The sequence below is a fragment of the Pleurodeles waltl genome, chromosome 2_1 (assembly GCF_031143425.1).
Source record: "Pleurodeles waltl isolate 20211129_DDA chromosome 2_1, aPleWal1.hap1.20221129, whole genome shotgun sequence".
NCBI lineage: Eukaryota > Metazoa > Chordata > Amphibia > Caudata > Salamandridae > Pleurodeles > Pleurodeles waltl.
In genome coordinates, this window is record NC_090438.1 from 842,558,524 (window position 1) to 842,584,408 (window position 25,885).

The following is a 25,885-nucleotide window of genomic DNA, read 5'->3' on the forward strand; positions in this document are numbered from 1 at the left end:
GCAAATTGTGAGTCGCAAACTCTGATGTACGACAGTGTCTGAGACACTGCTTGTTATTTCCAAATGGTTCGCAAGGGAACTGCCTCACTAATATTCATGAAGCAGGTCGCAATTTGCGACCCATAGGTAGGGGCCGATACTCACAGGGATGGTGGCCTGCTGGGATTATCAGACCACCATGTCTGTGACTACTTTTTAAATAAAGCAGTGCTTATTTAAAAAATAAAACTTTTGTTTTAATTTTTTTTAGAGTGGGCCACTGCCCGCTCTGAAACATTTTTGACGTCCCCATTCACAAAGGGGAAGGGGTCCCTTTGTGGACACTTCCAGTTTGTGAATGGCTCACCACCAATTTGAAATTGGGGGTAATCTGAAAATGTCTTGGAATCGCATTCTCATTCGCAAAACATTCATACATACTAGTGTGACTTGGTATTAGGAAGGGATGCCCTTTACATGCCCCTTGCTAATAGCGACTCACAAACCCTATTTTACGAGTAAATAATAGGTTACCGACTAGCAAATTAGGGTTGGTACATAGGAAAATGCATTTTAGAGGTCACAAAAGGCCAGACCGGTAAAATGCATCATACATCATGAGTTTCATTTAGTGTTTCCTAATGGGTCACAAACTGACCCACCTCATTAATATTAATCAGGCAGGTCTCAATTTGTGACCCATTAAGAAACACAAAAATCACACTAATGTTGGTCTACTGGGGTCAGCAGGCCACCATGTCTGTAATTGCTTTTAATTAAAGCATTTTTTTTTAAAATGCAGCCCCTTTTCCTTGAAGGAAAACAGGATGCCTTTAAAAAAGGTAAATGAAAAGTTTTCTTTCAATTTTTTGAGTAGGCAGTGGCTTGTGAGACCTCGGCCTGCTCTAAAAAAAGTTTTTGCATCCATTCAGAAAGGGGAAGGAGTCCTTTAGGGTCCTCTTCCACTTTGCAAATGGGTGACTACCTACTTGAAGTCGGTGGTAAAATGCGAAAGTTTTGCAACCGCATTTCAGTCACAAAACATTCTTACACACTGCTGTGATTCAGTATTAGGAAGGGATGCCCTGAACATGCACCTTTCTAATACAGAATTGGGTATGTATTCGCAATTCTGAATTACGATTTGGTAACTTGTTACGGAATTGCAATTTGATATTCATACATACCAAAATACCTTTTTGCAGTCGCAAACGGCCTGATTTGGATGCTTGATACATGTGGCCCTATGTCATTTTACAAAACGTACGGCTATTGCTATTTTTTAAGTTGTCATTTTGTCATTTTAGAAATAATGTCCACAGTAAGATATGTATACAATATGTATGTTAAAATAAACGAGCCCCAGTGTGGATTTCCTGCACTAAAGCTAATTTATCCTATGCATTTTAGAGTGTACAGGAGTACTATTTTTTGCGTAGAGACCCTATAGTCAGTAGACTGCCTGCGTGACACCTGTTCTGCTTTGCTGTTTCGCTGCATGTGCTTTATTTCTTCCACTTGTGAGAAAAGCGTGCAGCACTGCTGCTCATTTTCCTATCCTCTACTTCTTAAAACTTTCACTGATGCTGCTTATGATGCAATTGTGCTGCTTTAGTGGAAGCTTGCAGCACCTCTGCCTGCGCCGCATTGCTGCCCTGTTTGTGCAGATAGATTGCACTACTGAAGCCTGAATTGTACTTTTTCTTTTCTTTTTCTCAGGGAAGCTTACACTGCTGCAACGTGATCTGTATGTGTCTTTGTGTCTTTTTGAGTGAATCTTGCATCACTGCTGGTTGTGTTGTCGCTGTCCACCAAGAGAGATGTATCCTTATCTTGCTTGTGAGAAGTGTGCTCCGATGCAGTCTGCGTTGTACATGCCTGGTTTGTGAAAGAAGCTCACACGGCTTCTTTTCTCTCTGTGCCTGCTCTGCCTATGAATGAAGGTTGATTATCTGCTGCCCGCTCAATGTCTATCTCATTGAGATTATATCACATTTCACTACACAAAAACTCACACTATTTTTTTTGTCAGTGCTTCTTTTTAACGAAACTGGGCTTGCTGGTTTATTATTCCGGCTAATTTTAAAATTTCAGAAATCGCTGGCCTGGGTGAAAGGTATACGTTTGGTCTTTGTTCTGAAGAGAGAAAATACACAACATAGCATTTCTGTTCTTATCTCCAGCTACTAGAGCTCGGAGCCAGAGTTCATTCTGAAGCATTGATCAGCGTCACGCTATTCAGCTGATCTGCTTTACGTTTGTGATCAGAAACTGACTCTCTTTGTATACCGCGCTGTACACAATGTTTGACTGATTAACTGTGTACACCTTCTTTGTTATTCTTGACGGCAGTTGCTTGAGGTTATTGATCATATTACAAAATACTGATAAGGACCGAGTCCATAGGTCACGAACCTCAAAATGCACTGACTACAGAGACGTGCTGTGTGGAAGGTTGTTTTCCCGCATGCATCAAAGTTCGAACAATTCTCAGACTTTTGCTAATTCGACCACTTGTATCAGTTAGTCATGGCAAATGCCTATTGGCTTTTCACGTACCACGTACCGTTTGTTTCCGGGCTAAAGGGTCAAACCCTGAGAGGATTCTTGTCAGCACCAGGTGTTTGTTTATACGACATTCCGGGGCATGGGGCTGGCACGACCATATCTAGAGCTCGTTCATTCAGTGCAGACCTTTGCTTGATAACCTTTCTCTGTTGACTATTCAAAAACACTTCGCTGATTATGTAGATTTAGCAGAAAAGACAGAGAACAAATGAATGTTTATGTCTGGGCACAATCTTAAACCAAAAAAAATGGTGCAGATGTTATGCCAAATAGAGGTTCTTTGATAGATAGTCCTTGTACTTCTGCACGTGCTCAGCAAAAAAATAGGGAGCGTTTATAGGGATGAAGGGTCCAGATTTGAGACACATAAGAGACCACAGGCTGCCAGCAGCAGAAGGACTCCACAGATGTGAATGTGAGTCTTTTTATGGCCAGACTGGGTTATAGCAGCTGGCATGAGCTGATTTCGTCTAGAGCTTTTTGCCTTTTCGATATATGCCGATATTTGATATCGTAGATTTCCCTTCGTTGCTCCTACCGCAAAAAAAGAGGTGTGGGGAAAACAGTCGCACACTACATGCAGCAGGTCTTACACCCTTGACAGAAAAGGAGTCATTCACCCCTAACAGCTCCCTCACAGGCCATTAGTCACAAACTGAAGACAGCGTCTCATAGTTCAGCACTTACACACTACTGAGACAGGCCCATTACAATCATTGTACACTATAAGTCTTATACAACAGCACCCTCACACACCTCCTCTTATACTAACAATCTTACAAAAACAAAACTCTCACACATCTCCCATTCTAGCAGTCTAACACAAACAACAGCACTCTCGACACCGCCTATCATCAGAACAGCGTACTCACAAACCTCCCACACCAGCAGTCTCTTTAACTACAGTACCCACCACTCCTCGCAGACTAGCTGTCCCATTTTAACAACAGTACTCTCACACCTTTCAAAGTCAACCAATAGCACTCTCACAACCTTAACAAAATAGCACTCACACAATGACGGAAGCACTCCTACACCCCTCACCTGCTAGTAGTCTTCCATTGCCAACAGCACATCCACGCCAATTAGAGTAAAAGTAACACACTACAAGAAGTACTCTTGCATCCATGACAGTCTAGCAATCACACAACACCAACATTACTCTTACGACCGTCACAGAATAACAGTAACACAAAACCAGAATCACCCTTAGCTCAGAGTAAAAGTCACACCATACTAAAATCATTCTTGCACCCCTCACAGACGAGTGGTCTAACACTACTTACAGCACTCTCATACCTACCGGAAACTAATGGTCACACACTACCAACAGTACTCTCAGAACCCTCACAAAGTAGAAGCCTCACACTACCAATCGCAGTTTCATAGCCCTTACAGTACTTACTTAGTTTATTGATTCATGTTCGATTAATTAAGATCATAACAAGTATAAAACTGTATATAGCATTAGCACATAAAAATAATGGTTAATTTTACCAGCACATAATTAGCAAAGCCATGATTATTAAAACAATTGGAATAACTATGGCACCTTCAAAAGAACAAAGCATTCGTAAGTCTGGAAGAAGATGAATCGTCTCCTCAATCAATGAGACTGGCTGTTAAAAGTGCGGTTGCCTTCAGTGCAAAGAAGCCCCTGAGCTAGCTGAACACAGCATGCAACCCTTGAAGTTAACAAGACTGGTTAACAGCTCTCCTAGCACAAAGTGATATATTTAAAGACTACCAGTGGTGGCTTTGGTGAGTGATTAGTGGATGATGTACGTACATTTCCCTAGTCTAGCTAGGGGACTGGTGGAGTTTTCGATACAACACAGGTCCGAGGCCTCCCTGCAATTCCTAACACCTTTGGAGCGAAACAATGCCAACTTGCATCGGCAAGTTTAGGATAGCAGCACAGCAGGCGATTCAATGATTCTTTGCGATAACTGCAAAGTCTACATGCAGTTGTGCCCCCTTGCGAGGAGCCCAGGTTGGGTTAAAGTCCGAGATTGATAGAGTGATTAGCCTCATGTAAAGGATTTTACTGCAGGCCTTGGCTGAAAGTGCATAGTGAAAATGAGGCTGTGCTTTCCCCAGGGAATAGGATGTGCCCAGAGCCTTGGTCATGATGCTGGCACAAAGGCCCTCATTCTGACCTTGGCGGGCGGCGGAGGCCGCCCGCCAAAGTCCCGCCGTCAGGTTACCGTTCCGCGGTCGAAAGACCGCGGCGGTAATTCTGACTTTCCCGCTGGGCTGGCGGGCGGTCGCCTTCAGACCGCCAGCCAGCCCAGCGGGAAAGAGGCTTCCACGATGAAGCCGGCTCGGAATCGAGCCGGCGGAGTGGAAGCTGTGCGACGGGTGCAGTTGCACCCGTCGCGTATTTCACTGTCTGCGCAGCAGACAGTGAAATACATGTAGGGGCCCTCTTACGGGGGCCCCTGCAATGCCCATGCCAGTGGCATGGGCACTGCAGGGGCCCCCAGGGGCCCCGCGACCCCCCCTACCGCCATCCGGATCTCGGCTGTCCGACCGCCGGGATCTGGATGGCGGTAGGGGGGGTCGGAATCCCCGCGGCGGTGCAGCAAGCTGCGCAGCCGCGGAGGATTCAATGGGGCCGCGGTACACTGGCGGGACCCCGCCAGTGGTGCCGGTCCTACCGCGGCTTTACCGGTCCCCATTGGTGCTCCCGCGGTCCTCCGCCCTGGCGGTCAAAGACCGCCAGGGTCAGAATGACCACCAAAGTCTTTTGATATCCGGCTGGAAGGAAGCTCTTTTCACGCCCTGTTCACAATGCTTTTCTAAACTGAGTATGTGGTTTCTTGAGCATGCAGCTTGTCGGCCTTCAGCTTCAAACTGCAAATTGCCTTTGCCCACCATGTTTGCCATGGGGGATCCACCTCTTCAAAGCTTACTTTAAGGTCATATGTGAGGGTGGACTCTGGGGCTCGTTGGACCCTAACGTAATACCTTATTATGTTCTCCTGGCATACAAGCTCTGGACTCCCAAGACCCAACTCCAGTCTGAACCTGGTTCTTCTGGCATGCCGAGGGGCGAGCAGGGCTTTCTTGTACGCCTTGATCTGTGTGCCCATTAGAAACTTGTTGACGGCACCCGAGAAGGCAAATTGGCCGTAATTGAGAGCACAAATCAGTTTTGCTCTCAATACTGTCAGCATGGGTTCAGCAGTAGGACTGAGTAGGCGATTGCTTAGGAGCTTCAATAGGTTGATGATACTATGGGATTTAAATCTAAGATGCCTTAAGTGGGCGGCCAACTGTAATAGAAAAGGGGTATGGCCTATAAAACAGCGAAGCTAGGCCAATCAAACTACACAAAAGAAAAAAGAGCCAACACTGTGATTAACTTGGAAAAAGTTATTATTTATAATGAGAGGGCAAAGCCAATTACCTCTCCCTAACATTAATACATAACATTTATCCAGAACACTTGTAATTGAATAACATTTATCGCACACAGAAGAAAAAATACAAGAGTGAGCAATTACCTTATATAAAAAATGTTTTTACACTGCACACAGATTACTCACATCAAAAACATATGGCAAAAATAATTCAAATTCAAGAACAATAAATTACACAAAACATCAACCTAAAATTCAGGTTCAGCACCAACTTGAAAGCGAGGGAACTCGGAGCCTAAGTCATTTGCAAATTTTGAGGCTCCTCCTTAAAGAGCAGAAAGGTGCGGAGGCGCGAATTGTAGGTGTTTGTGGTAGCTCAAACAAGAATGATGTGCATTACAAGGCAATGCTTTGAATTCTTCCTGAAAGCCTAATCTTCTTTAATAGAGCTCACTGCTGCTCCCTATTGTCGATACGTTTTGAACCCACTGGATTCAAGGGTTCTCTTCAGGACACAGAACACCAAAACACAACTGTTAAAAAAAAAATGAAAATCACATATACTACTAAGGGAAAAACGAAAATCACATATACTACTAAAAGAAAAAGTGCCAAAAGATCTCATCACTCTGCCCATAACATATTCCATTATAAATACCTGGTCAGAAGGAGCTGCCATTTTGTGAATGGCTTACCACCAAAGCAGGGTTGCACGATTCTGTGAAAAAAATGGGTGGCCTCACTGTTATTCTTTGCAACACAATACTAATATTGTAGCCAAGCATGTGTGTTTTCAACAGAATTCATTCCATTGAAAACACCAGTTCAAAATATAACTTGCTAAAATGTCACTAGTTACATGTGAATTCCATTTATCATGAATCCAACACCAAAGCCACAGAGAAAAAATGAACAGTGATAAAATAAATTACAGCCAAGGAGCATTAAGGCATCATTTTAAAGCAAGATGGATGAAAACTAAATCACAAACAGATGTCACTTGCTATAAATCAAACAACTAAACCCATAATAATAATCCAGCCTGGAAAGCTAAAGAAAAAACATTTCAAAATGCATTCTTTCTGCTTATAAACATGTAACCTCAATCTACTTTACTGAGTAGAGAAATAAACACTCCTTTCTGCACTGAGGTATAAATCACTTTAAATTGCTTGTCCTGAAACCAGCAGATTAGCAAAAGCACATCAGAATAAAGCAACCTTGAATTCTCCAGACAAATGTAATAACACCATCTGACAATGCCAGACATTACCTTCTGCTTGCTCGGGATGCAACTGATGTTAATCCAGCAAAAGGCACCTTTAGTTTGGGGGAGGGTTAAATAGTGTGTGATCCTGACTTATAACCTGAAGCTCCTGTGCCTTAACTTCCCATTGAAGAAAGTTTCAACAGAAAGGATACTAACCAAGATAAACTCAAGCATCAAATTGCATAAATGTTAATGCCAGCAAATAAAAATTACTTTCATGGAAAAAAACCTTTAAAAAAAGAATCAAATGCATTTCCCAATTCAGACCAGACCATTCCCTGAACATATTAGGTGGTTCTGGGAACTGAAGTCCAATTACTCAACAGTACTCTTTACTGCAAAAGTAAAACAAAATGAACATTATTGAAAAAGCATTCACTACGCTGTGCCGGTAAACACTGTAAACCACTAGAATTCAGATTTGTGGGAGCTGGAAAACCTTTATCCAACATCTGTCCATGCCACACATAGCTATCCATAGCTGCCCTACACGACTTCATAGTTGACAACTACCCTTTGGTGCCTATGCATTCCAACACTATTATGCCAAAATATCCACACTGGACTGTCAAGAGGGGACCAACATTGCTATACTATAGCTGGCAAGTTCTTAGAATTGCGAGCAAATTATTAAAAAACACTATAGTCAACAATTGACAGTTACAAGAAATTCTGTAATTGATTGAATTTATTCAACCCCTGTGTAGCAGTATTAAATTTTAAAATCAAATTGTAGTGTGTGATTGCTACTCTGCGAAGCATTTGAGAGTGCTGTCTGTAGTGAGCGACTGTTACTCTGTGAGAGGTATGAGAATGAAGACACACAGGCAATCTCATAGATATATAAAAACCAGTGAGGTAGAGGAACCCTGTTAGGCACAGAATCATCCTGACAATCACAGGCACTCACAACCTAGCTTACAAAAAGACACACCAACAGGTATGCATCTGCAAATACACATTAACCTCACTCCTCACACACACAGAAACCTCACCTACACCAAGCGAGTCTGCTTATCCACTGTCCCCATGCCCAGCAAAAAAGGTCAGCCACCTTTCAATGGTCCTGATGAGGCGTTAGGAGTTTCGGATTCATTTTAAATTTAGTCCTCATAATAAGTGGAATTCAGAGAATTTCATGCTTTGGGTAGAAGAACAAAGCCCCAGGTTTATGAAAAGTGGTGCTGCACTTAGTGTAGTGCCACTTTTATTGCTCCCCTTAGTGCCCCCTTAATGCCACCATGTGTTCGCCGTATGTAAAATATGGCACACCATGGCGGTAGTCAGGGTGACAAGTCTCATCATTTTTGATGCTAGTCCAGTGCTTTGCTGGACTAGGGTCAAAAATGTTGACGCTAATCCTGCAAAGCACCCAAGGGCCCATTGAATACAATTGGAACTTCTTTTTAACACCTGCACTTAGCAGGCGTTAAAAAATGCTGATATAAATGGTGCAAAGGAATCTTATAGATTCCTTTGTGCCATTTTTATGGCCCCCCTAGCGCCGGAACGCCCCCTTGCATACACTATGCCTGGCGCAGGGATAATGTGGCACAAGGGTTTACAAAGTGGCGGAATGCTAGCAGTGCACCACCTTGTGAATATGGCACTGTATTTGTACCCTTCCAACGCCACATTAACGTAAAAAAATTATGCTAATGTGGTGTTGTAATGGCGCTAGGCCACCATAAATCTGGGCCAAAGTTCTGTAAAGTCACCTGTAGCTATAGCTTTTTCTCAAATGGCCCAATCCCTGCATAATGGTAACTGCTTAACCACATCAACTTCTATTCCTAATCCTGGAATTCTGGGATTTAGGAAAAGAAGAGAATGATGGAAAATTTGAGTGAGTGCCATTGTGGGAGCCGATCCCAACATTTAACTGCACCCTAATATTTTGATCACCCCAAAATGTATCTACGGCAGTTTGCCTATAGCACCCTTGATCTACTAATAAGAGTCACTACCCTCCACAACATCAAGACCACAAAATCAATTCAGAAGAGTAATAAAAATAGAGACTGGGATCACTCAATAACTGTGTTCTAGATCAATGATAAGTTACAGGGTGTTATTAGAAAATCTCAAAATAGGCATTACAGAGAAATGCATAATATATATGCCATGAAGGCTTAGATACAGAGTGCATTGACAGAAATCAGTATTATTTTAAGGATGAAGTCATCAAGCTATGACGTGAAGCATATCCCACAGACGCCAGTAAGCACAACAACAGTCCCAGTAACAGCAATATTATTATTATTATCATAACTACTACTAGTACTACCATTATTATTATTATTGTTATTATTATTATTATTATTATTATTATTACAACTAACCCTACAATTTTGCAGCACTTGCTGTATTCCATCTACTATTGAGACAGAGGGCCAGATGTATCAAAATTTGGAATAGCGAATACCTAATTGCGGTTTTCTGTGAATCGCAATTAGGTAATCGATATTTGAATGTATGAAACGTCAGGAGTTTTATTTAGTGTTTCCCAATGGCTCACAAATGAACCTTCCTTAGTAATGTTCTAGAGGTAGGTTGCAATGTGTGACCCATTATGAAATGCTAAAATCAACGGGGATGGTGGCCTGCTGGACTCAGCAGACCACCATACCTGTGATTGCTTTTAAATAAAGAAATTTGTTTTTTTTAATGCAGCCTGTTTTCCTTAAAGGAAAATGGGATGCGGTTTAAAAAAGAAAAATTAAAAGTTTTCTTTTCATTTTGTAAGAGTAGGCAGTGATCCGTGGGACCACTGCTTGCTCTTAAAAAACGTTTTTGCATGCATTCACAAAAGGGAAAGGGTCCCTTGGGGACCCCTTCCTGCTTGGAAATGGGTTACCACCTACTTACAGTAGGTGTTAAAATGCAAATATTTTGCGACCGCTCTTCGGTCACAAAACATTCCTACATACTGCTGCAATTGTGTATTAGGAAGGGACATCATTGACATGCCCCTTCCTAATACTGAATCAGTATGTAGCCGCAATGCTAAATTGGGATTTGCTTACATGTTACCAAATTGCAAATTGGAATTCACACATACGAAAATGCATTTTTGGGGTTGAAAACCGCCCCATCGGGTCGTTTGCGACCACAAAAATGCATGATACATCTGGCACACAATTCTTATTGCAGCAAAAATTCAACAATCATCAACAAATTTATTTTAAACAATAAAATATTCTTCTCTGCCTCTTATTTTATTAAATATCTTGTTCATTTCAGTTTAACAGTCCATTTCAAAAGTTCATTTGAAATCTCAGTTCTCAAAAATGTATTTCAAAGGACTCGATTCAATTCAAGGTGGCTCTTCTGTCTCAAACTCAGTCTCTGATTCATCCTCAAACTTGTACTGACATTGATTCACCAATCAATAGTCATCTAGCACAGTTTTATCTTCTTCTTCTTCAGAAACTATAGCTAAATGTACCCATTTATGTGAGGCGTATTTTCGATTTGGAACTCTCTTTCTCATTACTCTTTTGGTAACTGGTGATTCATTCCTACAAGTTTCAGAATGTACTTGTCTCTCTGGCTTATATATTGGCTCACAGTGTTTTCTTTTGCAAGTTCTCTTTCTTGGAATATCTTCCTTGACTCTTTCTTTCTCAGTACAATCTTTAACTTTGTTTCTTTACTACCCAAGGAACTTTGACTTGAGCTCAGCTTCAAACTCAAACTTGAACTTTGATCACTTTTGTCTTTATCTGTTCTGTTCACAGTGAACTTCTTCTTTCCCTTAGAGGTCTTTGTAACTTTGATAATCAATTGTAACTTCTCATTGCTTCCATCAGAGACTACTTCTTGCTGCCACTCATGATTTGTCTTTTGCCATGTAACGCCTCTTCACACTGATAGCTGTTCCCAAAAAGGATTGAAGAAATGTCAGGGTCTGCATCCAAACTTTCCCAAACCTGAAACTTTACCTTTCAGTTTGCTTTTGCTCATTTTCTTCATCAGTTTCAGTTTCACATTTTTCAAATTCTTCCCTCTCCCTCTGAATTCATGCTGCAAACACAACTTTGGGTATAAGCTTGACCTTGAGTGCCTTTTTCTAAACCCACTATTTCATCCAGTGCTTCAGCTGCACTCACTTTCTTTGTGTGAACAGCATGGATCCATTGTGGCACGCGTGCACATTTACAAGCTGTATTCATCATCAGGATTACTTGATAGGGTCCCTTCTAACACTAATCCAGAATGCTCTTGCTGAGGTGCTTTTGGATTAGAATCTAGTCTCCAGGACTCAGTCCATGATACACAATAAACTTGGATTCTACTTTGCCACATTCATCTGATGAGAGACAGAGTTCACCATATCAGCCAGACACTTGCAGTAATTGAGAACTATGTCATCTGTAATTGAAACTAGTGCAGCTGATGGTACACATGCAAGTCTCATTGATCTATCCAGGATAATATTATGGGGTGATAAACCAGTCTTTTTGTCATGAGTATATCTCAGGCTCTTCAAAATAAGAGGAAGGGCATCAGCCCACTTTAAACCAGTCAAAGCACAAACCTTTGCAACTTGTTTCTGAGTGTACTATTTGCTCTTTCCACAATTCCAGAAGATAGTGGGCTATAACCACAATGAAATCTCTAAATGATTTCAAATGATGTGCAAATTATTTACAAAACTTTGTTCTTGCAATGGGCTACACAATCAGTATCAATAGACGTTGGAAGGCCAATCTTGGTATTAACTCCCTCAACAACAAGTTGTCCACTGTAAAACTATCTGCTCTCCTTTTGGGAAATGCTTTCACCCATTTAGAAAACAATCAGATAATTACCAATACATATTCCAATCTATTATAGTTTGGCATCTCAATAAAATCTGCATGGACTCTTTAAATGAGCTTTCCGATTTGCCATAATAAGTTTTAGAAGTAACTGTTGTCTTTCCTTGTTTATTTAAATGACACACCAAACATCGACTGCAAACATCCTCCGCAACATTTCCAAATCCTGTAGTTTCCCAATCATTTTTGAAAATTCAAACTAATTTATCTCTACCTGCTTTTTTCCTCCTGTGCAAATACTTACACATAGGATACAACATCAAATCAGGCAGCACATACTTATGCTCAGGTGTTACATTCATATCCTGTTAATTATTTTTTGTAGCCTAACTTCTCCCACTTTCTTTTCTCATTCTCTGTAGTATCTTCCTGCAAATCTGTCAACTCCCTCAAAGAAATATGCAATGAATCCATATGGAAATAATTCACATTTTCTACATTTTGTACTTAATCAGTTCTAACCCCTCCGTTTTCACTCATTTTTACAACTGTCTCATCTAGTAAAGCACAATTATTTTGACAATTAGTCCGCATAATTATTTTTTAGTGTGACCATATCCTTTCTGACTTTATAAGTTATGCATTTTACAACTGCAATTTATTTTAGCTTCTTTCAACAAATCCAATATGCAACCACCAATTTTTATTGGGGCGCCTGAAGATTTCCTAAAACCTTTTGTGACCATAGCTAACCATAGTCATATGCAACTCCAAAACCATACTGGCTGTCTGTATAGATCATCACATCTAATTTCTATGATAAACAGTAAGCTCTAGTCAATAGGACCAATTCTGGCATTTGTTTTGAAGTTACAGTTGGCAGAGAAGAGGCTTTTAATGTCTCAGAAATGGAACATACTGCATAGGCAGCTCTCAATGGTCACTATTGGCCCCTCAAATAAGAACCATCAACAAACAATGTCAGATCAACCATTTCCAAAAGGTTTTTTTTATATCTGGTCTTGACTTTATGCATAACTCAGTTACTTCCAGACAATCATGATCTGGTTTCTCATCAGTCTCATCATTTTCCCTGTTGTCACAACTCTTGTCTGAAATTGGAAGCCGTGTTGCTGGGTTTAAATTTTACGTCTCCGAAAATAAATATTGTCTGCTGCCAGAGTGGGTTCTTCCGGTGAGGAAGGAGGCGATCCATCTGAGCGTGTCTCCTTTGATGCCTATGTGGTGGAGTCTTTCGATCAGCATGTGGTACGATACAGTATCATATACACGTATGGTACCCAATCTCTTTCATCAGCTCATAGGCGGACATTCTTTTTGCTGGTAATTTCTACAACAACTTTAGGTTTTACTAACAAGCTTCACATACTTTCCATATAAATAAAGAAAACAAATCTGCTCAAAATCACAACAAACAAGCTAGTGAGCAACAATGAATAACAGCACAGCTCTGTTATAGGTCAACCAATAACAGCAAGGCTTTGTCAGCAACCAACCAATCAGAGCATTACTTTGTGATGCTATATCACCATTCCCAGTGTGGCTCCCTAGCTGACTAACCAATCACAGCACAACTTATCTATAAACAGGAAAACAATCACAGAAAACACTTTTAAAGCAATAACCAAATGAACCCTTATCTCTTTCTCTAGAAAGCAATGAAAAAGTCAGTAAATCAAATAAAACAATTAAGTTGCAAACCATAAACTTCAGAAACAAGAATAATATTTAGAATCAAATGAAAAACCTAGGAACAATTCACAAAGTACTACTATTCAAACTAGGCCATCTTCCGTCCAGCGATAATCTACCGGAGTCAGTAACTTGCTCCTGTGCACTCAATAGCAAGAATCAGTAACAAAAAATTAAACACACAACCTAGAAAAGAAAACTTGTTAGTTCAGAGTCTCCATCAATGTGTGACGCCTCGCTCTTCACGCCCCAATTAAAGACAAGTAAGACCACTATATCTTGAGATCTTGGATTTGGCCAAATAAGATAAACAAACTAAACCGACCACCAGGACCAATAAAACTTCAAATGATCTTTAAACACTTGTACAAATATAAATATTAAATCAGTACAACAGTAATTAATCCACCAATAGAACCCATAGTGATCATTTTGGACCAAAAAACTCAAAATAGAAACAAAAACCCATTTGATAAAACACGTATTTCAACGTACATCACAAGTAAAAACATCACACAAATCAATGTACTGCATTCATATTTACACTCCAGTTCATTAAAGAACGCTCAGCAAATCATTTTTGGAGAGTCTTCAAGACACCAGGCGTTTGGCACAACTCCAAAATCTCTTATATCCCTCAAAACAGAAATTAAGGAAGCAAAATCACAGAACATTATTTTGGGGAATACCTACCAATAAAGAGGTACTCTCATGCAACCTTCTTCTGCTACCATTTTAGAGGGAGCAGAACCCCAAAGTTTTACTGCACCCCAATATCTTGATCACCCCAAAATCATCTACGTCAGGTCAGCTCTGGCAATATGAATCACCAGCCTCCATGACATCAGGTCCTCAAAATCAACTTCGCAGTGTAATAAAAATAGTGACTGGGATTACTCGATAACTGAGTTCCTAGATCGAAAAAAGTAAATGGTTTTATTACACAATCTCAGAATAGACATTACAGAGAAATGCATAATACATATGCCATGAAGGCTCAGATACAGACTACATAGTCAGAAATCAGGATTATTTTAAGGAGGAAGTTGTCAGGCTAAATGGAGTCCTGTGAACAAAAATAAAAAGTCTCTTAATAATCACACAGCATCTCTAGTTGATCAGAGAGATAGTTTCTCTCAGTCAGATTCACAGGGAACATTGACAGCATGTCTAATAGAAAAGAGAAAGTCTCTGGCTCACCCTAAAACCAAGAGTTTTTAAACATATTTTACAGTAAAGCTGCAAAATCAGCATGATGATAACTCATATTGGACAAATCAGAATGAGTATCTTCTCACCAATTGCTATAACACAAACCCATTTCTAAGGTCGAAGAAATCTTCCATTTGCTACCACAGCAACAACGCATTCAGGAGTTGTACAACACAATATGAAACATTTTCAAAGACTCACACATCAGTGTGCTAGCAAGCCTACCTTGGAACTTTCAGCGGAAGTGTCCTTCAGAAAGTTACATTAGGAACATGCTGAAAGTTTAATTCACAAAACATGCTCTTTAATGAAAACAACAAATTGCTACACAGTGTCTGTGGTCCACAGAAACTGTGAGGAGAGAAGACATGCAGAGGGACATTGATTCTATGGGGTAATGAGTAGGAGAAAGATGAACACAACAACAAACAGCATCCATTTAACCCATTAGCTGCTGGGCTACCCCCTACCCCTGTGCTGATCCCTTTTTTTGCTATTTGGGGTAGTTTGCGCTTAGGCACCCATACCTTTTATCCACATAAGCTATCCACACCAAATGTGCGTCCTTTTTTTCCAACATTCTGGGGATTGTAAAGGTACCCATAGTTTGTAGGTTCCTCTGCAGGAGACCAAGAAATTAGCCAAAAGTAAAGCTAACATTTTTTTTTTGAAATATGAGAAAAAGTGATGCAGAAGTAAACATCTAGTTTTTTCCCTGCAATGGCATCAACAAAGGGTTTGCGGTGCTAAAGTCACCATCTTCCCAGCTTTCAGGCACAGGCAGACTTGAATCAGAAAACCACATTTTTCAACATAGTCTTGGCATTTTATTAGGACATACCCCATTTTTACAATTTTTGTGTGCTTTCAGCCTCCTTCAGGTTAGTGACAGATATGGGTGTGAAGCCAATGGTGGATCCCAAACAGATAAACATTTTGAAACGTAGACAAAATTCTAATTTCAGCAAGGAGTAATTTGTGTAGATCCTTCAAGGTTTTCCTACGGAAAGTAACAGCTGAAATAAAAGAAATATTGAAATTGAGTTGAAAACTTAGACATTTCTGCCTACGTTCTCTTCTATAACTTTTTCCAGCTATGGCAGATTTTTTAAAACAATATACCGTTACATCTGCTGGGCTGTTCTGTTTGCGGGGATATATAAAGCTTGTAGGTTCATCAAGAACCCGAGGTATCCAGAGCCAATAAATAAGCTGCAGCTTGCAATGGGTTTTCATTGTATATAGCAATTCATTTGGTAAAATATAAAGAGTGAAAAATAGGTATCACGGAAACCTTTATACTTCCCAAATGGGCACAAGATAAGGTGTTGAGAAGCAGTGGTTATTTGCAGATCTCCGAATTTGGGGGTCCCCATACTAGCATGTGAATTACAGGGCATTTCTCAAATAGACTTCTTTTTTTCACACTGTCTTATATTTGGAAGGAAAAAATGTAGAGAAAGACAATGGGCAATAACACTTGTTCTTCTATTCTGTGTTCCCCCAAGTCTCCTGAACAAAATGGTACCTCACTTGTTTGTGTGTGGGTAAGCATTGTGCCAGAGACAGGAAACGCCCCAAACCTCAACATGGAAACATCACATTTTTACATTGAAATCTGATGTTTTTTGGAAAGTTCCTAGCTGTGAATTTTGGCCTTTAGCTCAGCCGGCACCTAGGGAAACCTAGGGAAACCTAGCACAACCGTGCATTTTTGAAAAGTAGACACCTAGGGGATTCGAGGATGGGTTGACTTGTGGTGCTGTCACCAGGTTCTATAAACCAGAATCCTTGGCAAACCTCAAAATGTGACAAAAAACACCTTTTCCTCACATTTCGGTGATGGAGAGCTCTGAAATCTGAGGGGCGCCGCAAAATTCCTTCCACCCAGCATTCCCCCAAGTCCCCCGATAAAAATGGTACCTCCCTTGTGTAGGTAGGCCTAGTGCCCACAACAGGAAAAACGCTCCTAAATGCAACATGGACACATCACATTTTTACATTGAAAATTGACGTGTGTTTTTGGAAAGTGCCTAGCTTTGGATTTTTGGCTGTAGCTCAGCTGGAACATAGGGAAACCTACCAAACCCATACATTTTTCAAAACTAGACACCTAGGGGAACCCTAGATGGGGTGACTTGTGGGGCTCTCACCAGGTTGTGTTACCCAGAATCCTTTGGAAACCTCAAAATCTGGTGGGAAGTTCTTCTGCGTCTCCTGGGATGGAAAAAAAAAAAATACTATGGTGCATTGCATTGGAGGATTTTTAAAACCCCTCCCTGGCATCAGCCACTGGTCGTGACCCGCACCATGGAGGGTGTGCGAGCGTCAGCCACTGGCTGACGCAGCACCTATAGGGCTAATAAGACGGTGTCTCCACAATAATGTTGCGTTAGTAAACTACATAAATAAACACCCTTCTAAACCTTCAAATAAAACCTGTTTAAAATACAGCATTAACAATTTGTTGGTTACGTCTATATTTATTATAAAACACCTCTGAATTCAAAATCATGTTCTCACTCGAAATTGCACATTCAGAAAAAACTTCCACACCACTGTATTTCTTGGCTGTCACTCACAGTGGGGAAACACTATGACAGCTGCTACATCATTCTTCATTGATGCTGGAAATTGCACTCTGGGACTTCCGAGATAGAGGAAGGGAAAAGGGACATGGTGCCATCATTAAAAAAGTAAGTAGTTGTATCCTGAATCTGTGCAGTAGTAGTTGCTGCAGCTCTGGACTCTCTTTTTTGTATTTTTTATTAAAGTTCCTATCTTTGCAAATACCAAAGTTGAAAAACTGTTTAAAAAAGTGTTCATATATGCATGGTCATGCTTCCAGTGGCATAGCTTCAGGGAGGGTGGATGTTTAGGGATTTACGCCCCCTCCTAATAAATGTATTTTCTGTTCAGTAATTGGGTACAGCTGCTTTCAGTCGGTATAGTGAGGTGTCTGTCGGATTTCACAAGGCATTTTCCCATACACAGATAAAATCACACACACACTCCATCACTCTCTTTTTTGAAAATCTTCAAAAATGTTGGTTATTTTACCAAATATTTCATTTTCTTTCACTTAGTACCCCCATCAATCTGTAATCTTCTCCCTTTCCACTGCCCCTAAAGCCTTCCTCATGCTCCCTTCTTTTCTATAATGTATGTCAACAAGATATCCCAGACTGATTGTTGGGCAATATGAAGCTCACCCCACCCCCCAATCTTAGTGACTGAGCTATGCCCCTGCAGGCTTTGCAGCTTCACACACCATTGTTTGTCCGTCGGTCAAACAGTAACAAATAATGTTCTAAAATCAAAGCATCACCAAAAAATGTTAACTAAGGCCAATTGTCTAAGAATTTTAGATCTCTGATGTGCTTCACCTTATCTTGATCTTGTCAGTGTATTGTAGCTGTCATGATTACAAAATGATGACTTTGAGGGGTCACTAATACCAAAACAATTTTATAACCACATCAATAACAACAACTACACTAAAATATTCTTCCATCACCTTTAAAGTAAACTGATAAGACTGGCATTTCATGCTAGAAATCTATCAATAGCTTTTTTTCCTCTATGTTTTCATACCGCTTACCACTGGGCCCAAAGTGTTTGCAGGTGCTCTCATCTCTGGCGTCTAAGTGAATTAACTCTAGGAAGAGATAATTATTTGCTAAAATAATAGTATGATTAAACTGCGAATGCTTGACTCAAACACCTCTGCTGTCTTCACCATGAAAACTTAAACTCATGTTAGATTGTCAAACAATTATCTATATGATGAAGTCTATCACTTCAATGATAAGCAAGCAATTTTATCTGGTCTAACTTGGTGCATTTAACATTTTTCTTTTTTTTAATTTGTAATACTCATTTTATTTTATAGGTTGCTCCTTTCCTCATTTCCTCTATTTGGTCCCTCTTTTCACAGCTCCTTTTTTAGCTTTACATCTTCTCGCCTACTCCATTTTTCACCATTTCCCTCAGCTTCTATGTTTCTCATCCAGTGTTCTTGCTATCCAAAATATTTCTGAATCATAACAAAATTCCTCACATGTGTTCTTTTTTCTGTGTTATTAAGCATCTTTTTGAGGGGTAAGCCTTCAGCAATGTTTTGATCCATTTTTCAATAAGTAATACCGCCAATCTGCTGCAGTAGCGGACTCGAAAACACAGTCAAGTCGACGGTGTTCCACCTGCCGTATTTAAATGTATTGCAACTGAGCCTCAGACCGCCACAAAGGAGTGCTCTACTTGGCAGTCAGGCTGGTGGGTTCCAGTCTACCCTATTTAGATGTCACAGTCCGGCAGGCGGTGTACTGGCGGCCGATTTCTGATGGAGGAGGACAGTTGCAGGACCCAATGGAGATCGTACAATGCTAGTGGCTATGGAATAGAGGTAAGTCACACACACACTCACTGTACATTTGTCATATGTGTCCACCTGCACAACACATTACACAACACACTACATACACACTATCATCTATTGCATTCTACAGCACACAACATACATGTCGAAAACACACATTGCTATACATCCATGACACAGAGCAGTCACATTATTGACACTGCACCACACACAACACAACCACAACAACCAACAAAACAACCAACACAACAACCACCAAAAATACACACTCATCTACACAAACACAATCACACACAAGCACAACTACACACAACTTGACAACTACCACCACACAACACCAACAGTCACCTGAGTGTTGCACACAGCAACACAACATACACCCACCCAAACATACACATCAAACAGCAGACCCATATGTAAGTGGCACACATACTGACACAACCACATCACCCACTCCAGCTCTTTCAACCTCGACCAGTAAATCCAAAACACACACACATACATGTAGTGACTCACATACACAACTGGACTCACAATATCACAGGTACAGGTTCACTTGCAATGTGAACACATAGACATGATGACAAGTGTGATGCCATCATTCTTGTGATGCCAGCATTCATTTGGCAATGAATACTGACACCGCAGTAACAACTGTGTATGTGTGCGATATGTGTCTTGTACGAGTGTATCCCCATCAATCCCTGACAAAAATGTGTTGCCGACATGTGCATGTCAGAGGTCTTGTAATAAAATATCTGTGGCATGCATCTACTAGATAGGGTGGGAAAACAAGTTATCATAACATGAGAAGATAATGACATGACATAAAAATCGCCCATGCTGCGGGCAGGATAATCCTCGCCTCCGTGACCTTCATAGAATTGAAAATTCTTGAAGCGAGTGTTTGAAAATGTATGATCTATGTCAGGACCGAAGGCTTCGGATTATGCTAGTTTAAAGCTGAGCGATAACACCAGATGCAACATCCACAATAGGTTTGTGATAAAACAATTTAAAAGTAGAATCTGACGATCAATCAGCAGCCGCCATAATGTCTTCTAACCTTGACCCTGAGGTAAAATCTTTGGAGGCCTTAGTTCCCCACACAAAGTGAGCCCAAATATGGAGATATCAACACCTGCCTCTTGCAATAACCACTGGCCCATCTTGCCAGAGTCACTGAAGAGAAAGGACCAAAAGGTTTCTGAAGTGTAATCAACAGCTGGCCAGAATGATCTCTGTGAAATTCAAGGGGAATGTCTTCATATACCTTTATGCATTATACCACACACAATTTAGCACAAACTACATTTGGGCGTAACCCAGGAAGCACACGGAATTGAGTGTGCTCTCTACTGCTGAGGGATCGCGTGCGCAAAGAGCCCCAAACAGAGCTGTGTGCATGTGCGAGGCCCGCAGCAGATAGAGGTCTGCGTGAATGAGTTGCGCGGCCTCCCAGCAATCTGCTTCTCACTGGCATGAAAATTAATAAACGAAGACAGCACATCATCTCAGAAAAGATGAAGTGCGGTGCTTCAGTGAACACGTCACTGGACCGTGAAAACTAGCAGGTTTTTTAAGTCAATAAGCTGCGCTGAGTACACAACAAACTGTATGATATAGAAACAGTGAATTAATTGAAATGTACTTAGCTCTGTGTAAGCAGCAAAGGAGGACGCACTATGTCCGTTAAGGACTATTTAGTTTATGGTGGGCCATATGGAGACTATTCATGTCTCATGGGAAATGTAGTAATGTTTTGTTGACTTTTATTGGCTGCTGTGTTTGATAGTAAAGAAAGAGAAAGCATAATCTGAAGCCTCCAGTCCTGACATAGAATGAGAAGCTACATATTTAGCGCTTACCGCTTGAGCACGTCTGCTTCCTGGCTGCGAAATCTGGTTTCTGATCTTTTCCTACATGAGCTGTCAGATATTTTTCACCGCCGGAGGCTGAGTCATTGAGGTTCCTTAACTGGCAAAAGAAAGAGGACTGAGCAGGTTTCAATGCTGGCACTAGAGAGAGGACTGAGAAAATGCTGGTGATAAAAAAAAAAACAAGAAAGGACTGCAGCAGTGCTGTTGATGAGAGAAATAGTGAACAGTCTGCTCTCACTTAAGAGACTGGCCAAGGATATTCTTGTGATTACGGTGACTACTTTATTTGTGTTAGTTTATTTTGTTTTGTGACTTTACAAGGGTTTGGAAAATAATATGGGCCTAACGCCTGTGCATGCAGGTGGACGTAAAGTTGTAAGAGTTAGTCATATGTTTAAAGAAGACTAGGAAATATGGATAATTATGTTTGTATCTAATCTTATGTGATAATGTATTTCTTCCTGCTTCACATAAATTGTTGAGCCAATTACTGTGTTTATATTATATTTTATATTTTTTTGTTAATGTCTTTAAGTTAATTTATATACCATTGTTATTTTCTAGGTATGGAAATTTGCTAAGGAATGGGTCGTGTTGTATGTATTCTGCCTCAACTAATTTGCATGAGGGTACCAGAATATGGGTTGCCTTATTCCATCGAGCATTCTGGATTTGACTGTCCACTGTTCTACAACACAAAGAGATGGGGAACCTCCAAACATGAGAACCTGCGTCTTATCTGAGTTCCACTCTAGAAACGTTTTGCTTGTCCACTAAGCATCCTCATTTACACCGATTCAAAGGTTAGATTTAGAAGTTTCCAAGAATAATTTGTGTGTTGTTTGCATACAACATTATGAACAGGCCAGACTGTTAATAAGGCAGCTTGCGCAGAAACATATTGAAAAGAGTTGTGCTTAAAGGTGAGTCATGATGAACACTACAACTCAGTATTCTAAATGGTGCATTAAAGACAGTAGTGACACACCTGGATGAGTGCCATCAAACATGTTCTTATACCTTCTAAAGTCAGACCTAAAACTATTCTAATGAGTATGCTCTATACTGACCCCTTGTGGATGTTAAAGGAAAATTGCTTTAATGTGAGTCAGATTTTCTACAGCCCTAAAATTAGAGGGTGATACAACATAGAACTTATATTGTTTTAGATGTAAATAATATATTGGATGTTTTATCCCTGCTTTATAATTTGTTCTTCTAGCCTAAAGCACATTGAATCCGTCTGTCCTCTTCAAAGAACTCAGCATTTTATTTTTCAGAGGTCACCTCATAAACCTCTCTCACCCTATTTCTGCTTCAAGCCTGCTCAATCCAGAGTTCAGTCTAAAGTTCAGACTATTAGCTTATATTTAGCACTGCTACAATCATTTGCCTTTAAAGAAATGATCTTGAATGCTGTCAATAAGACTGTCCCAATTAACGGAATGGCACTTCGCCACTCCTTCCCTCCAAATGCTGCATGGTTATTGACGAAATTATCACCCTAACAGAAGTCAAAAAAAGGCAAAACATGATCAAAGTAAAATGTTACTGCTTCTGCTAAAGACACCATTTTGGAAAACTTATAAACCTAGAATAAAAAGCTCACAAGGGTAGTACCTTAAAATGGATTCTTCATGCTATATACTAAAGGTGTTTTCTAATCCCTGCTGTGGTCACTCTATCACACCAGTTTTCCAACATCCCTGTGAAAAACCTTCAACTGTTTTTCTTTATTATAAAGGAAGCAATACAATCGCCCTTCATCTCCCACTCTGTCTTTTCAAGAAGATACTTTTTCACAACCCTTAAAGTCATTTATACCTCTTCATTACCAGCAACTGAAGGTAAACATTTCCATCAAAATAGCTCTTAACTCAAGAAACAAATATAGATATCTAGGGATGCAGATCCTTTGTGGATCTATGGGTACCTGCCAGGTATCCACGGGCACCCGCAGATCTAAAATCCAATGAGGAAAAAAAACCATGCCCACCTGTTGCCCTCACACCCACTCCTTGGGATGCTTCTAATAATAGATTTCTGAATTCATGTTTGAATACTGCCATTGCTCCTGAAGCCTGGAAGAAGGTATTTTTTTATCCTTTATAAAAACAAAATGTTCACCCAGCTATTCAACTGAATGAACACCATATCTCTTTATTTCCTCTACTAGAAAACATTATAGAAAGCTTTGTCAATTTGAAAAACATTTCAGAGCAAAGTGCTCTCTTGGATGCCACTCAGGCTAGCTTCCATTCTCATCAGACCACAGAGTCCATGCTTGTTGTGACTGTCAGCTCTTGACATCAGAATGACTTATGACAATGGAGGCAGCATGGTCCTGGTCTCCAAAGATCTTTTGGTTGCATCTGACATTTTCTCCAACCCAGTTCTTCTTCATTGTTGCTTTGAAATTGGGTGAGACAATGCATTCACTTGTCCTGGTGACCTGGGTTGGTCACCCCTGCCTTAGCTTGGTTTCACGGCTTGTGCCTTAGTTTACATCTACACATGTGTTTATTCATGATTTAGTGAGACTGCTTTTTAGCAATTGCTTTTACATATTTGAAGGTGCTTCATTTTAAGAAGGCAAGGGTCACACCATACCTTTAATCAGCCTTTGTACCATGTATAATCTGTACTTCTTGTCCATGGCTGTTACATACAGTACATGATACGTTAACTCATGTTGCCAGTCCATGAGCCAGCTTCTATCTCCAACACACAACATTATATCAGAACTGTTGTACAAATGAGGCATGGGTTATTATAAAAACTACACCTTGAACCCCGGAAGGTACCGGGTATTCTGGTCATGGTCATCCTGGGATGGGTACTTCAAGACAGACAACTTTGCTGGTGCTGACTTCTCAGCCTCCTGAGAGGATTGCCATCCACACAACAGGCAGACCTCTGCTATTCGATTCAAGTATGGGGACAGTAACTATAACTCGCGCCTTTGCCAGGCACAGTTTTCTTATCAACTTTAATGCAAACGCTGCAGTGAAATTAAAGATGCCATACAAGATCTCATCAATTACATAATATGTGGAGTAATTAGCTGCGATGGTGAAGGCGCGAGTTATAGTTACCTTAGGGCGTCAGTTATAGTTAATTGAAAGAACTCACCTATTACTGCTGAAACCTTTTATTTTTTCGGTGAATTTCTATGTTTATTTAATGTAGAGTAATTTTAATTACTATACATTATTCGGCCGTGCAAGGCAGGGGTTAGTCGCAAGGCCTGGCCTTGCAGGCAGGCCTTGCAGCCAAGCCCTTGTAACCACCCAAAGCTGTGCTGCTCATGGCTTTTGGCCGTGTACAGGGCAGGTTGGCCTCAGGGCCTGTCTCTGCCACTGGATGTTTGAGTGGGTGCTTGAGTGGCTGAGTGGGTGTGAAAGTGGGTGTGTGAGTCTATGAGTGGGTGCATGAGTGTCTGAGTGGGTGTGTGAGTGGGTGCATGAGCCTCCGAGTGCATTTATGAGTGAATGAATTAGTGCACAAATGAATCTGTGTTTTTCCTTTCAAATTATTCCATATTCACAAATATTTTGCAAATAAATTGTCGACATTCCTGAAAATTTGAGAATTTTCATGAATATCGTACGCCATGATGCAAAATTATATTAAACTTTTAATTAGCCCCTAAAAAACACCTATACAACACCCCTGGGGTCAGGGTACCTTCACCCTGACCTCTTAGGCCACTTTCAATTAAAATTTTCACCCTCAGAGACCATGTACCATAAAATAAAATGGAGGTCACAACTTTCTAGTCAGGTTGGGGTCAGCCAATTGCAACGCTTCTTTTTGCACGGTTATTCATGAAAACACGTAAATTTTGCAATTAATCGCGGCCAGAGATATACAAATTTATTTGCCCTTAAATATTTCCAAAACTATTCAACGGATTTACACCAAATAACAAAAAGCACAATCTGCGTACCGGCAGCTGGCTTCCTGCCAAATTTGGTGTAATTCCGTTCAGTAGGTCCGGCGGCAGACTTTTTGACAGGTATATGAAAACTAACATGGGAAACACAACATTTTTTGAGCCCCCTTATTGTTGGCCCCTGCTTGAGAGATCACCCTAAAACTTCCTGTGCACGACAAAAATCCGCAGGCCATTTTGATTTTAGAAAATTACATGAAGATTCATCAAACGGTGCCAAAGATATAGGCAAGTCAAAAAACACTTTTTCTATGGAAACATAGGGCCAGATGTAGGTAAGTAGAATTTTGCGACTTGCAAATTGCGAGTCTGACCGACTCGCAAATTGCAACTCGCAAAACCATATGCAGAAAGGTGTCTCAGACACCTTCTGCGACTCGCTATGGGGTCGCAAAGACCCACCTCATGAATATTAATGAGGTGGGTCGCATTTTGAGACCCCATAGCGAGTCGATGCACTCACAGGGATGGTGGCCTGCTGGAGACAGCAGACCTCCATGTCTGTGACTACTTTTTTAATAAAGCAGCTTTTTTTTTCTTTTTGCAGCCTGTTTTCCTTAAAGGAAAACGAGTTGCAAAAAGAAAAACTTCTGAAACCATTTGGTTTCGTTTTTTTCAGAGTAGGCAGTGGTCCATAGGACCACTGCCTGCTCTGAAAAAAAAATTTTTTCGGCATTCACAAAGGGGAAGGGGTCCCATGGGGACCCCTTCCCTTTTGCGAATGAGTTACCACCCTCTTCAAGTGGGTGGTAACTGCGAGTTGGTTTGCGACCGCACACACATTTTTCGGAATGCCCAAGGA